Below are 15210 nucleotides of genomic sequence, written 5' to 3'. Positions count from 1 at the left end.
GATAAGATTGTGTGTATGTTTGTATGCCTTTTTGTCCAAGTTTCTTCTAGGTGGCGTCAAAGGATCGAACGGACGGATATGGTAAGATAAGATTGTGTACATGTTTGTATGCCTTTTTGTCCAAGTTTCCTCTAGGTGGCGTCAAAGGATCCAATGGACAGGTATGTCAAGATAAGATTGTGTGTTTGTATGCCTTTTTGTCCAAATTTCCTCTAGATGGCGTCAAAGGATCAGACAGCAGGTATGTTAAGATAAGATTGTGTGTTTGTATGCCTTTTTCTCCAAATTTCCTCTAGGTGGCGTCAAAGGATCAGACAGCAGGTATGTTAAGATAAGATTGTGTGTTTGTATGCCTTTTTCTCCAAATTTTCCTGTAGGTTGCGTCAAAGGATCAGACAGCAGGTATGTTAAGATAAGATTATGTGTATGTTTGTATGCCTTTTTGTCCAAGTTTCTTCTAGGTGGCGTCAAAGGATCTAATGGACAGGTATGTTAAGATAAGATTGTGTGCATGTTTGTATGCCTTTTTGTCCAAGTTTCCTCTAGGTGGCGTCAAAGGATCGAACGGAAAGGTATGTTAAGATAAGATTGTGTGCATGTTTGTATGCCTTTTTGTCCAAATTTCCTCTAGGTGGCGTCAAAGGATCAGACGGACAGGTATGTTAAGATAGGATTGTGTGTTTGTATGCCTTTTTTGTCCAAATTTCCTCTAGGTATCGTCAAAGGATCAGACAGCAGGTATGTTAAGATAAGATTGTGTGTTTTTTCCCTATTCTCCAAATTTCATCTCGGTGGCGTCAAAGGATCAGAAAACAGGTATGTTAAGATAAGATTTTGTGTGTGTTTGTATGCCTTTTTGGCCAAGTTTCCTCTAGGTGCCGTCAAAGGATCCAACAGAAAGGTATGTTAAGATAAGATTGTGTGTATGTTTGTATGCCTTTTTGTCCAAGTTTCTTCTAGGTGGCGTCAAAGGATCGAACGGACGGATATGGTAAGATAAGATTGTGTACATGTTTGTATGCCTTTTTGTCCAAGTTTCCTCTAGGTGGCGTCAAAGGATCCAATGGACAGGTATGTCAAGATAAGATTGTGTGTTTGTATGCCTTTTTGTCCAAATTTCCTCTAGATGGCGTCAAAGGATCAGACAGCAGGTATGTTAAGATAAGATTGTGTGTTTGTATGCCTTTTTCTCCAAATTTCCTCTAGGTGGCGTCAAAGGATCAGACAGCAGGTATGTTAAGATAAGATTGTGTGTTTGTATGCCTTTTTCTCCAAATTTTCCTGTAGGTTGCGTCAAAGGATCAGACAGCAGGTATGTTAAGATAAGATTATGTGTATGTTTGTATGCCTTTTTGTCCAAGTTTCTTCTAGGTGGCGTCAAAGGATCTAATGGACAGGTATGTTAAGATAAGATTGTGTGCATGTTTGTATGCCTTTTTGTCCAAGTTTCCTCTAGGTGGCGTCAAAGGATCGAACGGAAAGGTATGTTAAGATAAGATTGTGTGCATGTTTGTATGCCTTTTTGTCCAAATTTCCTCTAGGTGGCGTCAAAGGATCAGACGGACAGGTATGTTAAGATAGGATTGTGTGTTTGTATGCCTTTTTTGTCCAAATTTCCTCTAGGTATCGTCAAAGGATCAGACAACAGGTATGTTAAGATAAGATTGTGTGTTTGTATGCATTTTTGTCCAAATTTCCTCTAGGTGGCGTCAATGGATCAGACAGCAGGTATGTTAAGATAAGATTGTGTGTTTGTATGCCTTTTTCTCCAAATTTCATCTAGGTGGCGTCAAAGGATCAGACAGCAGGTATGTTAAGATAAGATTTTGTGTGTGTTTGTATGCCTTTTTGGCCAAGTTTCTTCTAGGTGCCGTCAAAGGATCCAACAGAAAGGTATGTTAAGATAAGATTGTGTGTATGTTTGTATGCCTTTTTGTCCAAGTTTCTTCTAGGTGGCGTCAAAGGATCGAACAGACGGGTATGGTAAGATAAGATTGTGTACATGTTTGTATGCCTTTTTGTCCAATTTTCTTCTAGGTGGCGTCAAAGGATCCAACGGAAAGGTATGTTAAGATAGGATTGTGTGTTTGTATGCCTTTTTGTCCAAATTTCCTCTAAATGGCGTCAAAGGATCAGACAGCAGGTATGTTAAGATAAGATTTTGTGTATGTTTGTATGCCTTTTTGTCCAAGTTTCTTCTAGGTGGCGTCAAAGGATCGAACGGACGGGTATGGTAAGATAAGATTGTGTACATGTTTGTATGCCTTTTTGTCCAAGTTTCCTCTAGGTGCTGTCGAAGGATCCAACGGAAAGGTATGTTAAGATAAGATTGTGTGTTTGTATGCATTTTTGTCCAAATTTCCTCTAGGTGGCATCAAAGGATCAGACGGACAGGTATGTTAAGATAAGATTGTGGGTTATATGCCTTTTTGTCTTAATTTCCTCTAGGTGGGGTCGAAGATCAAACAGCAGGTATGTTAAGATAAGATTGTGTGTATGTTTGTATGCCTTTTTGTCCAAGTTTCTTCTAGGCGGTGTCAATGGATCCAACGGACAGGTATGTTAAGATAAGATTGTGTGCTGCTGTTTGTATGCCTTTTTGTCCAAATTTCCTCTAGGTGGCGTCAAAGGATCGGACGGACAGGTATGTTAAGATAGGATTGTGTGTTTGTATGCCTTTTTGTCCAAATTTCCTCTAGGTGGCGTCAAAGGATTGGACGGACAGGTATGTTAAGATAGGATTGTGTGTTTGTATGCCTTTTTGTCCAAATTTCCTCTAGGTTGTGTCAATGGATCAGACGGACAGGTATGTTAAGGTAGGATTGTGTGTTTGTATACCCTTTTCTCCAAATTTCCTCTAGGTGGCGTCAAAGGATCAGACAGCAGGTATGTTAAAATAAGATTGTGTGTTTGTATGCCTTTTTGTCCAAGTTTCTTCTAGGTGGCGTTAAAGGATCCAACAGAAAGGTATGTTAAGATAAGATTGTGTGTATGTTTGTATGCCTTTTTGTCCAAGTTTCTTCTAGGTGGCGTCAAAGGATCGAACAGACGGGTATGGTAAGATAAGATTGTGTACATGTTTGTATTCCTTTTTGTCCAATTTTCTTCTAGGTGGCGTCAAAGGATCCAACGGAAAGGTATGTTAAGATAGGATTGTGTGTTTGTATGCCTTTTTGTCCAAATTTCCTCTAGATGGCGTCAAAGGATCAGACAGCAGGTATGTTAAGATAAGATTTTGTGTATGTTTGTATGCCTTTTTGTCCAAGTTTCTTCTAGGTGGCGTCAAAGGATCGAACGGACGGGTATGGTAAGATAAGATTGTGTACATGTTTGTATGCCTTTTTGTCCAAGTTTCCTCTAGGTGCTGTCGAAGGATCCAACGGAAAGGTATGTTAAGATAAGATTGTGTGTTTGTATGCATTTTTGTCCAAATTTCATCTAGGTGGCGTCAAAGGATCAGACGGACAGGTATGTTAAGATAAGATTGTGGGTTATATGCCTTTTTGTCTTAATTTCCTCTAGGTGGGGTCGAAGATCAAACAGCAGGTATGTTAAGATAAGATTGTGTGCATGTTTGTATGCCTTTTTGTCCAAGTTTCCTCTAGGTGGCATCAAAGGATCAGACGGACAGGTATGTTAAGATAAGATTGTGTGTATGTTAGTATTTGTTTTTGTCCTAGTTTCTTCTAGGTGGCGTCAAAGGATCAGACAGACAGGTATGTTAAGATAAGATTGTGTGTATGTTTGTATGCCTTTTTGTCCAAGTTTCTTCTGGGTGGCGTCAAAGGATCCAACGGACAGGTATGTTGAGATAAGATTGTGTACATGTTTGTATGCCTTTTTGTCCAAGTTTCCTCTAGGTGCCGTCAAAGGATCAGAAGGACAGGTATGTTAAGATAAGATTGTGTGCATGTTTGTATGCCTTTCTGTCTAAGTTTCCTCTAGGTGGTGTCCAAGGATCGGAAGGGTGGGTATGTTAAGATAAGATTGTATGCATGTTTGTATGCCTTTTGCCCAGGTTTCCTCTAGTTGGTGTCCAGGATGGTGTTTTTTTCTTTCTTTTTTCTATAGGTGTATGGTGTTTTTTCCCGGTGGACATGTTGTCCACAGAGTTAAGTATATATTGTTTTTCAATTTACTAACTGTTGTCTCATAAATATTAAGATGATTTAAGTTTGTATTACAGATGAATGAGCCAAAATGAAAGTTCAGTCCTACACCTGGAGGAAGATGGTTTCATTTTAGTTACCAGATAATGATGATGTAAGTATTTGGTCATAACAATTGTATTTAAACTATTTTTAAAAAAAATTTAGGTAATAAAAATCAGTTCTTCCTTTGAAAGACCACTTGAAATTTTATTAAAAAATTGTCGATAATTTCTTGTTCAAATTTATTCTCTAATGAAATATAATTCTAAAAGAATTATTGTATTTGTAAATAGACTGATCCCCCCAATTTAGGATTTGAAATAAAACATGCATCACATTAATTTCTAATTTAATTATTACAACAAATAGACTTAATATTGACAATTTGGATATTTATTTACATATTTATTTACATTTTAATTGGGAAAATATGACTTTGTTTAGATTGTTTGTTCAAAATGTATTCATCAGATTGTTTTGGTTAGCCACCACGTACATTCTGATAATAATCTACATACATTAATTTCAGAATTAATGATGTTATCATTAAACAGTCTTCATAATACTGCTAAAAAAGTTAAAATGAAAATGGTTAACCCTCTTGCTGCCGGAGGGACACATATGTCCACACCGGCAGTGCCGGAGGGACACATATGTCCATGGTTAAATCTATGCAAGCTTCTCGTCAATGCTGTATCTCTTTCAATTAAAAGACCGAAGATTAAACAGTGTTATGTTTTCTCCAATTGGTCCGAAATGTAATGGTCATTATTTCGTGACGTCATATATTGAATGACGTCGTTGTTTTGCATGTTACGTCACAGACGTCGAGCTATCGTATTTTCCGGCATATGAAATGCAACATTGAAAAGCGGTCGGCAGCAAGAGGGTTTTAATGAATTACAGGCAAAAAGAGCAAAGACACAGAAAATTGCGTCATTGACACAGATCTGGAGAAGAAGCTTAAAGGAAGGTCCAAGTTTCAGTCGAGATGGCAGATAAGTAGCAACTCCATGGAAGATGTTTACTTAGATCTTCAACCAAGTCCTAGGCTTTGCCATGTAAGCAATCAAGCAGCGAGGATAGCAGCTGGAATGAAGATTAATTATTACATTGATCTTCAAACAAGTCTGAGCCTTTGTCATGAAAGAAATAATGCAAGAATATTCAAGCCAATTAATTCTGTACATTATCAGGAAAAATGTGATAAAGTCTACTAGGATAAGCTATAATGATCTTCAACCAAGTCCGAGACTTTGCCATGTAAGCAATCAAGCAGCAAGGATAGCAGCTGGAATGAAGATTAATTATTACATTGATCTTCAAACAAGTCTGAGGCTATGTGATAAAATCTATAAGGATTATCTATAATGAAGATTAATTATTACATTGATCTTCAAACAAGTCTGAGGCTATGTGATAAAATCTATAAGGATTATCTATAAGGCAACACACATTTTTGTTATTTTGCACATTTACAACACACAAAAAAAGATTTATCAGTTTGATAAATGTTTTTCCGGTATATATAAATAAAATTTAATGCCATGAAAAGTAAATCCTGATAGAATTTTTACTTCAAGGGAGACTAGTACAATAAACAGCAAGAATGTTTCTTACAGTGGGAGATAACTCACTATTACACAATCAGAATACAGAATAGATTAATAAAAATTTAGGCTGGCAATTTGACAAATTTGTAAAATATATAATTTGTGTCAATTTTAATTCCTTTTTAGGTTATAAAACAGTGCCAATGTTTTCATGAAGGGGAGTAAGACTTGTGGTATAAGATATCTTAAATACAAGTACGTATATAATTGCTCTATTTAAAAAGTTGTAAGAGGTCAAATGGTTTTTTGTTGTTGACTTAAGGTTCTAAAATTTTAATTGATCACACTGATGTCATTGTAAAGACTTGTATGCAGGCTTTGGCTAAACCGAAATGAAGTACGTACCAACAAAATTACAATTGTTCACCAAATCAGACTCTGAAAATGGCTCCATTGATGCAGGTCAGGATATGAAGCTTGAAGGAATATCTATTTCATTTATATTGGCCAACAGCAGTCTTGTAAATATAATCTAATTTATAATTTTAGTTTTTGTTCAAGAAGCCGGCCAGTCCAAGTTTCAGTCCAGATGGCAGATGAGTAGCAACTCCATGGAAGATGTTAACTCAGATCTTCAACCAAGTCCGAGACTTTGCCATGTAAGCAATCAAGCAGCAAGGATAGCAGCTGGAATGAAGATTAATTATTACATTGATCTTCAAACAAGTCTGAGGCTTTGTCATGAAAGAAATAATGCAAGTATATTCAAGCCAATTAATTCTGTACATTATCAGGAAAAATGTGATATTATCTGTAAGGCAACACACATTTTTGTTATTTTGCACATTTACAACAAACAAAAATAGATGTTTATTAGTTTGATAAATGTTTTTCTGGTACACGAATAGAATTATATACCATTAAAAGTAAATCCTGATAGAACTTTTCACTTCAAGGTAGACTAGTACACTAAACAGCAAGAATGTTTCTTTCAGTGGGAGATAACTCACCTCACTATTATACAATCAGAATACAGAATAGATTAATAAAAATTTAGGCTGGCAATTTAACAAATTTGTCAAATATATAATTTGTGTCAATTTTAATTCCTTTTTAGGTTATAAAACAGTGTCAATGTTTTCATGAAGGGGAGTAAGACTTGTGGTATAAGATATCTTAAATACAAGTACGTATATAATTCCTCTATTTAAACAATTTTATCATCATAAAACAAGTTTACAGGATAAAAACATGCACTAGGCTTAAAGTTGAAAGAGGTCAAATGGTTTTTTGTTGTTGACTAAAGGTTCTAAAATTGTGAATTGATCACACTAATGTCCTTGTAAAGACTTGTATGCAGGCTTTGGCTAAACCACAAAATGAAGTACCAACAAAATTACAATTGTTCACCAAATAAGAAGCTCAAAATGGCTCTATTGATGCAGGTCAGGATATGAAGCTTGAAGGAATGTCTATTTCATTTATATTGACCAACAGCATGCAGTCTTATAAATATAATCTAATTTATATTTTTAGTTTTTGTTCAAGAAGCAGGCCAGTCCAAGTTTCATTCCAGATGGCAGATGAGTAGCAACTCCATGGAAGATGTTAACTTAGGTCTTCAACCAAGTTCGAGGCTTTGCCATGTAAGCAATCAAGCAGCAAGGATAGCAGCTGGAATGAAGATTAATTATTATATTGATCTTCAAACAAGTCTGAGGCTTTGTCATGAAAGAAATAATGCAAGTATATTCAAGCCAATTAATTCTGTACATTATCAGGAAAAATGTGATATTATCTGTAAGGCAACACACATTTTTGATATTTTGCACATTTACAACACACAAAAATAAGATATTTATCAGTTTGATAAATGTTTTTCTGGTACACGAATAGAATTTTATACCATGAAAAGTAAATCCTGATAGAATTTTTACTTCAAGGGAGACTAGTACAATAAACAGCAAGAATGTTTCTTTCATCAGGAGATAACTCACTATTAGGCAGTCAGAATACAGAATAGAATAAATAAAAGTTTAGGCTGACAATTTAACAAATTTGTCAAATATATAATTTGTGTCAATCTTTATTCCTTTTTAGGTTATAAAAGAGTGCCAATGTTTTAATGAAGGGGAGTAAGACTTGTGGTATAAGATATCTTAAATACAAGTACGTATATAATTGCTCTATTTAAACAAATTTTATCATACTGTCAATAAAAAGAAACAATCAGCTATCACTGGGCTTGAAAACTGGTTTTGTAGATAAGTTAGTGTACAGGTCATATGTTTAACTTCATAATGTCATTAACACAAAATCTCCCCCTAAGCTGTCAAGGCTGAGAGGGATTCTCACTCTTTGAGGTTTCAGATGTTGGAAAGAGTGTCGTATTTGTTAGTGTTGTTAGGATGTTGTCACATTGTGTTCTCTGCATCTTCTTTTACCTTAAGGAAGCTTGCTTGTTATGTTTTGGAATTTTGGTCAGATTTTCAGAATCCTCTAGTTTTATCCATTTGAATGCATTAACAAATTAAGCCTGGTGACCCCCATTTTTCTTTTTATAATTCATTTACATGTATGATGATAAGCTGTCTGTTAAAATCTTATAAAATTTTAATTATTTTTGAATAGTTTTTGAGGACTTTAACTTGTAACTAATAAAAAGTCAAGAGAGAACATTTTCCCCCTAAAATTTCAATGGCTTAAATATCTTGAAAACAAGCACAATGACCTATATAGTTTTTTGCTCTTTTGATTCCTTTATTAATCCCCTATCAATATATTTGATATCCATTCTCAATTTTATTTTAGTGTTTTGAAAAGTTAATTATTTTGAAACTGAGAAGCTAAATTTAACTCCCTTAAAATGTTGTATATCTATTTTTATATTTTTATATATAATGTACATATAAAGTATACCAACAGTGATTCCTTTTTTACTATTTTCAATGACTAAGCATTTTATTTTTCAGGCTAGCGTTCCAGCTTGTACCTACAGATTGATGTTGGAAATGGCTATTAGAGTTGACTTTTAAAAGTAAGAAAGAACTAATAATTTTTATAGATTTATAAAATTTTCTATTTAAGATCATGTAAACTCCCATGTGATTTGTATAATCTTTTTACAATTGTTGTCAACGGGTTCGCACGACCGAATACTGAATACCAAAAACGCTAACTGGTTAACCAGACTTTTTTTCAATTTTAATAAATTTGATATAAATTTGTAATGAAATCATTAAATAGTTGTGTTTTCTTTAAAAATTGTCGTCGTGGTGATTAATTTGATGGATCAATTGTCCAGTATATTGATTGGTATTGTTAATCCAAAAATATAAAATTAATTAGAAAATGTCTCTTAGCTCAGGACAAGATCTTAAGGAAACATAATAAGTTTCATGTTTGTTAACAGTAATTTTTAATCACTAATACGATTAAATTTTACGATACTTCATTATTTCATTTTTGATCTTATATTGTGTAGACCTACATCTGAATGTGCAAGTCTTTGTCATATTAAACTAAATGCTAACTCAAAAACTGTAAAAGCAAACCAACGTGAATGTTATCAATGTATACTTGATGGTACGAATATCAGGATTAATCGATTTTATTTGAAACACCTCACATTATTTTCGGAGACATGAAGACAAAATGGAAGAATCATCGGTTTCAGACATATTTAATTCTACGAGATCAAGACGTTTTTTTATTATTATTTTTTCAATTTGAAGTTATTATAAACGCCATAGTTAATACCATGTATCTGATTATTAATTATAGTCAAACTTTGACAGGAATCTTCTCAGAAAGGAATCTTAAACCAAAGGCTAAACTTCAATTCATCGTATTATAAAAACGTTCAATTCATCGTATTATAAAAACGTAAATGTATGACTTGCATGGAATGTAGTCACATTTGACACTCATACCACATCGTCTTATAACGATGTGTAGGGTACTAACTATTGATAAGGCCTTTACACATTACCTTAAAGTACCGGTTAACCGGTTAATCGGTCGAACGATTATACGAGTAACCGTTTAGGCAAAAGTGTACGATTTGACAACACTACTTTTTACAATTTGATATTTTCTGGAATGACCTGTCAAGTTTTAGGAAGGGAAAAATTATTATTTTGAAAAGTTTCTCTGCTTTAATTGTTATTCCCAGTTTGCTATTTTTTGCCTATTTCAGTTTCTTAAAATATGACAGAAAATTGAAAAGTGTATTTCTTTTTCAGATAAGTATTACTGTGGCTGAAGGATATAATTATGTGATTAATTCTCCATACTCCTTAGAGATGTTGTGAATGTTCTTAATATGTTGACAGCTGGGCTATCTCTCTTCACAAGACATCAGATTTAACATCCCCATTCTGACACTGGACATGACTGCCAATTTGTATATCCTTCACTACCAAACAGATGCCCTTCTCTTGCAAGAATTTTACTGCCTGTCTGCAGAAGACCAAGAGTGACCATGTTTCCATTTGGGGTCTTTTCTAACTCTACCGAACAGTTTCAAATATGAACGGTTCAGACAAATCTTGCATACACAAGAGAAAGAATGTAGTTGATAAATTCTAAAATAATAAATGTAAAGATTCTCCATTTTCAACAAGAGTGGAATTAAGTTTTAATTAAGGTTAGTGTATTGTGTTTTGAATTTTCACTCAACTTTCTTTTTCTCTCTACCATTAAATGCTATGGATTTTTTTGACTTGTGGCTCAACAGATAAAATGGTTCTTATTAAGTTAACATTTACATTGGTTAAGAATGGAGAATCTAAAAATAACAAAAATATTGTAAAAAATTTAAGTATGGCACTGGTTTTATATGGAAATCAAAAATATTATTGTCAAAGTTGGTGTAAATTAATGATACATTCAAGAGATTACATGTAGCAATATGTACGTAATCCTTATTTACTACCAGTCACAGACATTTCTTGACTAAAAATCAAGCCTATTGCTACAGGTACTCGACTCAGTTGTATTTGATCATAAGTTTATCATTGTGAAGGGGAGGTAATGCACCTGTTTAATGCCTCATACTAGAAGTTTAGTGCACAGTTTACCAATATAACTTAGACATTCTCTTCTGTAATTTGAGCAGTACGCTTAACAAAGCATCCATTAAACTTTTCATGCATTGAGTTATGCTAAGCATTTTTGGCTGAATTTTTGACAAGTCCAAAAACAGGAGAATATTGATGAAACACCTTACTTTCAGGGAATGTAAAATAATATAGTTTCTGTAAAACAATTATTTGTGTACAATATGTACTTAATGTAATGATAAATTTGGTATATTATTGAATTACAGACCACCTTAACATATAATTGTCCATATTTTGAGTAAGAGCCGATAGACTTTTCTATAATTTTGATATAATTTGTCCCATAAGTAGAGCACTACACCTTAAAAAATTTCAAAACAAGTGTAATTTATTTTATTTGTGTTTATTGTCTACAGTAAAAGAAATGCACATTAAAATAACTGTTCTTGTGCCTAAGAGATGAGTTCAGTAACTGTATATTCAGCAAATTCCCTAATCAGTAAATGTAGATTCTGCAAATTCCAGGATAAGGAGCTATGTACATCAAAATTGAGTTAGTTGAATTCCATCTTAAAGAGTTAACTTTAAGTCTGTAAAAAAAGCACTTTTCAAAGATAAATGTACCCGTTTCCTTTCATATGAAACTTTTTCTTCTTCTGTAGGATAGTTAGTGGTTCAAATATATGCCTGTTGAGAATAAAATTACATGCAAGTTTTTGGAATTTCCACTGAAAAATGAAAATAAAATTTGCATTAAAGAAACTAGCCCCTTACTTAAAGAGACACTTAAAATTTGGCAAAAACTTTACATAATGCTGGCATTTATTCTTGGTACTCATATGTAAATCATGTCAGAAGTCAAAATGATTTAGAAATTGTTAACCAAAATAAGAATAAAAATAATAGGCTAATATAACAACAAAATTTAGAAAACTCCTATGAAAATTTATATGATGATAAAATATTAAATTTACAAGAGAATAGCAAACTCCAACTTTTTAAAAAAATAAAGAAAAGCTATAACTTTGAACCATACCTACTTTCTCAAAATTTTGAATATAGACAACTAATTTGTAAATTTCGAATAAGTGACCACTGTTTATTAATAAAAACTGGTAGATACAGGAAAATTCCCAGAGATTTAAGACTATGTACACATTGTGATGTACTACATCATGAGTTTCATTTCTTTTTTAAACGTAAAATAAATGAACAATTAAGAAAAGAATTTTTAAATGAAAAAATAAATATAATAACTTAAATGATATAGAAAAATTATAACATATCCTCAATCCTGAAACAAAACAGGACACTTGCAAATTAGACTCCTTTTTAAAAAAGTCACTAAGACTGAGGTCAGGGAGTCCTTAACATGATTTAAAATCTCTTGTAGTATATTGATTTAAAGAAAGACAAGGATAATAGTTCAAAGTGTCTGCATTGTTAATTTTCATTGCTTTATATATGTAAACTGTATATTATGTATCATGTTTTAAGCCATTATATGGGCGTAAAGTGCTTTTTAGTAAAGGTTAAAGATTAAAGTACCCTGTCTGCAAAAAAAGTTCAATGCAAAAGTCTTATTGCACTTAGACTTTTTGTATCATGTCAATTAAGCATAGAAATAACCAAAAAGAAACAAATTTTTCTTTCCTATAGCTTCTATATGCAATTTTATATGTAAATATGTGTTACAGCCTAAATTGACCAACTTATTTTTAGTCTTGCATCGCCTTTGACCATTTCCTAACTTTGTGGTATGCTATTGCAACTTTTCCATCCTGAAAGAATTATTTATGGCAAAATTGCTTCACAAATTTTAATTTGATGGACAAAATTACAATTTTTTAGAAGCACCCCCCCAAATACCCTTTTAATTTTATTTTATGTATTATGCATAAAATAACAAGCCCCCTATTAATATATGGTGAAATGGGATAAAATCAACTTGGTTATCAGAATTTGTGATTATCTCCCCTTATTACTTATTTAAAAGAACTTGTGCCAGTGTAGGAATTTTACTGGAAATATTTCGTTGTAAAGGAGGGATTTCAATACAATTTGAAGTAGTAAGCTGAAATCTGAAAGCACATTTTTTTATGTATGAAATTAAGGAAGTTTGCTTGTCATGTTTTGGGATATTTGTCAGATTTTCAGAATTCTCTGGTTTTATTCATTTGAATGTCTTAAAAAAAAAATTGACCCCCATTTTTCTATTTACAAATCTTGAACATGTATAATGATAAGCCATCTGTTAAAGTCTCATTAAAACTTAAACTTGTCAATGTTAAAGCTATGATAAGTCAAGAGAGAATATTTTACCCGCAAAAAATTCAATTGTTTGTATCTCGGAAATGAGCACATTGACCTTTAAATTATTTTTGCTCTTTTGATTCCTTTATTAATCATCTATCAACATAAACTAGTGTTTTGAAAAGTTCATTATTTTGAAACTGAGAAGCAAACTGCTTTCCCTTAAAAAAAGAACCACCACATAACAGCTATGATAAAATCTTTCTATCATATAGTTTTGTTTTGCTCATACATTGGTGACAAACTTATATGATAAATGAGAGTTATCAAATAATCGGTTTCAAGTTTTTAAAAAGGCCTAAATCAAACTTGATTCTTCAAACACCTTGTTTTAAACTTAGCAGAACAGTTAATATGCTGGTCAATGCCCCATGTCCTCTGCAAATGGGATAACTGTAAAGAAAGTCCTTATAAAATGATGAACAATTGTTTCTTTTATCAAAAAAATTAAATATAAGAGGTAGGGGTATACAGTAATCAACTAATGGAAAGGTTGTCTTATTTAATAAGAAAGACAAGTTTTGGTTCCTACCGCACCCTCATCAGGATTAAAACTACAGAAGAGTACAAAATTCCCAAGTGATAATGCGTTCAAGAATGTTAAATAAAATATGTTTTTGCAAATTTGGACGACAATTAATTGCAATTATGTACCATTTCAACAATAGAAGTAGTATAGACTTGCAAATCCGTACCATTACAACACTGGAAGCAGTATGGTTGCTAGTTGGAAGCTGTACATATATACCTCTGTCTGCAAAAGCTAATTAGAAGCAGATCCCCTGGCAGAGCGGTCCCAATTAGAGGCACGTAACTTAACTTTGAGGGAAGCCAATTGGAAGCAGTACCTCTGCAAAATTTGATTATAAATTATTCAACCAATTTTATTTAACATTCTTTTTAAAGTTTACTTTCATACCAACTGTCATTTTCTATTTATAATTACTCCCCTTGTTGACATTGTGACATGCAAATTATCACTCCACCATTAAGTAGATCAGTCTAATAAATTACTCAGTGGCGGATCCAGAAATTTACATAAGTGGGGTCCCACTGACTGACCTAAGAGGGGGCCCTCTCCAGTCACGCTTCAATGATTCCCTATATAAGCAACCAAATTTTTTCCCAAAAAGGGCCCCCCCCCCAAATCTGCCTCTGTTACTATAACACACGCTCAAGTATTGTTATAAGAGTAAAATATTTTATTAATTTTAGTTTCTGCTCCTTTAAACAATAACTTTACTTACTTTTAACTTTTTGATAGCTAAGGTTCCTCAAGATCTATAGAGAGGCTGATATAAGTTTGCTATCAAGGGCATAGGATACAGTAACAGGGGAGGTAATGATGTCGCTAATGTCAAATGTTACTTTTAGCCATGTCAAAAAGTCACATATCAGGAAAAGACCCATTTTTTTTACTGATTTAACATGAAAATGAATTCATGGACCCTCTTTTTAAAAATTACATTAGGCTTGAATATGTCTAAAGATTATTTGTGCCAATTTGAAGAAATCACCGATGGAATTTTCTAAATAGGATAAATATACAGCCAATAATGATGGTTTTTTTCATATGTGCTAATTTGAAGAAATCACCAGTGATATATTTTAAATTAGATAAATATGCATCTAAAAATGATGGGTGTTTTTACTGAAATCGTGAAAATATAATAAAAATGAATTATTTCAAAAGAATTGTTTCACAAATTTAACTTAAAACACACTTAATATGTAGAGATGCTATTCAAGTATTTTTTTTTTTTTAATTTCAAAACTCCCCTTGTGTTTGTCTTTATTAACAAAAAAGAAAGTACGTCTTTCCATTTGATGGAAATATCCAAGAAACCGAAATGTCTAGTATAAAATAACTGAAATTTGACCACTCGTCTATAAAAGTAGCAAATTAAGGTACCTGTATTATTACATATTTAAATTGACTAAGTGAATAAATAACTTGTAAGCAAACTGTTTTTTATTTTCAATAAATTTTATTTTAATGTAAAATACAATAATTTTTTTTTTTCAGATTAAATTGTCAGAGGATGGGGCAGAATAATGGGTTATTTATAAGAACAGACTTTGCAATCATATCAGTTTGTTAATTAATATTTGTGGTCTTGAAAAATCGTG

General features: G+C 32.7%; 2 long non-coding RNA genes across 2 annotated transcripts; both read left to right on the top strand.

Annotated features, from left to right (window-relative positions):
• The first annotated feature begins 2106 nt into the window (after nucleotides 1-2106).
• LOC143071380 (uncharacterized) lies at nucleotides 2107-7441 on the top strand. Its single transcript, XR_012976890.1, has 6 exons — nucleotides 2107-4263; nucleotides 5058-5308; nucleotides 5891-5959; nucleotides 6254-6459; nucleotides 6822-6890; nucleotides 7241-7441. It is a non-coding gene; the product is annotated as an uncharacterized LOC143071380 (long non-coding RNA).
• A 363-nt stretch (nucleotides 7442-7804) lies between these two features.
• LOC143071379 (uncharacterized) lies at nucleotides 7805-14946 on the top strand. Its single transcript, XR_012976889.1, has 3 exons — nucleotides 7805-7873; nucleotides 8677-8741; nucleotides 9949-14946. It is a non-coding gene; the product is annotated as an uncharacterized LOC143071379 (long non-coding RNA).
• Nucleotides 14947-15210: the final 264 nt, after the last annotated feature.

This window comes from Mytilus galloprovincialis, chromosome 4 (assembly GCF_965363235.1).
Source record: "Mytilus galloprovincialis chromosome 4, xbMytGall1.hap1.1, whole genome shotgun sequence".
Taxonomy (NCBI): domain Eukaryota; kingdom Metazoa; phylum Mollusca; class Bivalvia; order Mytilida; family Mytilidae; genus Mytilus; species Mytilus galloprovincialis.
Note: the sequence above shows the minus strand (reverse complement) of the source record. Positions and strands in the feature narration are given on the sequence as shown.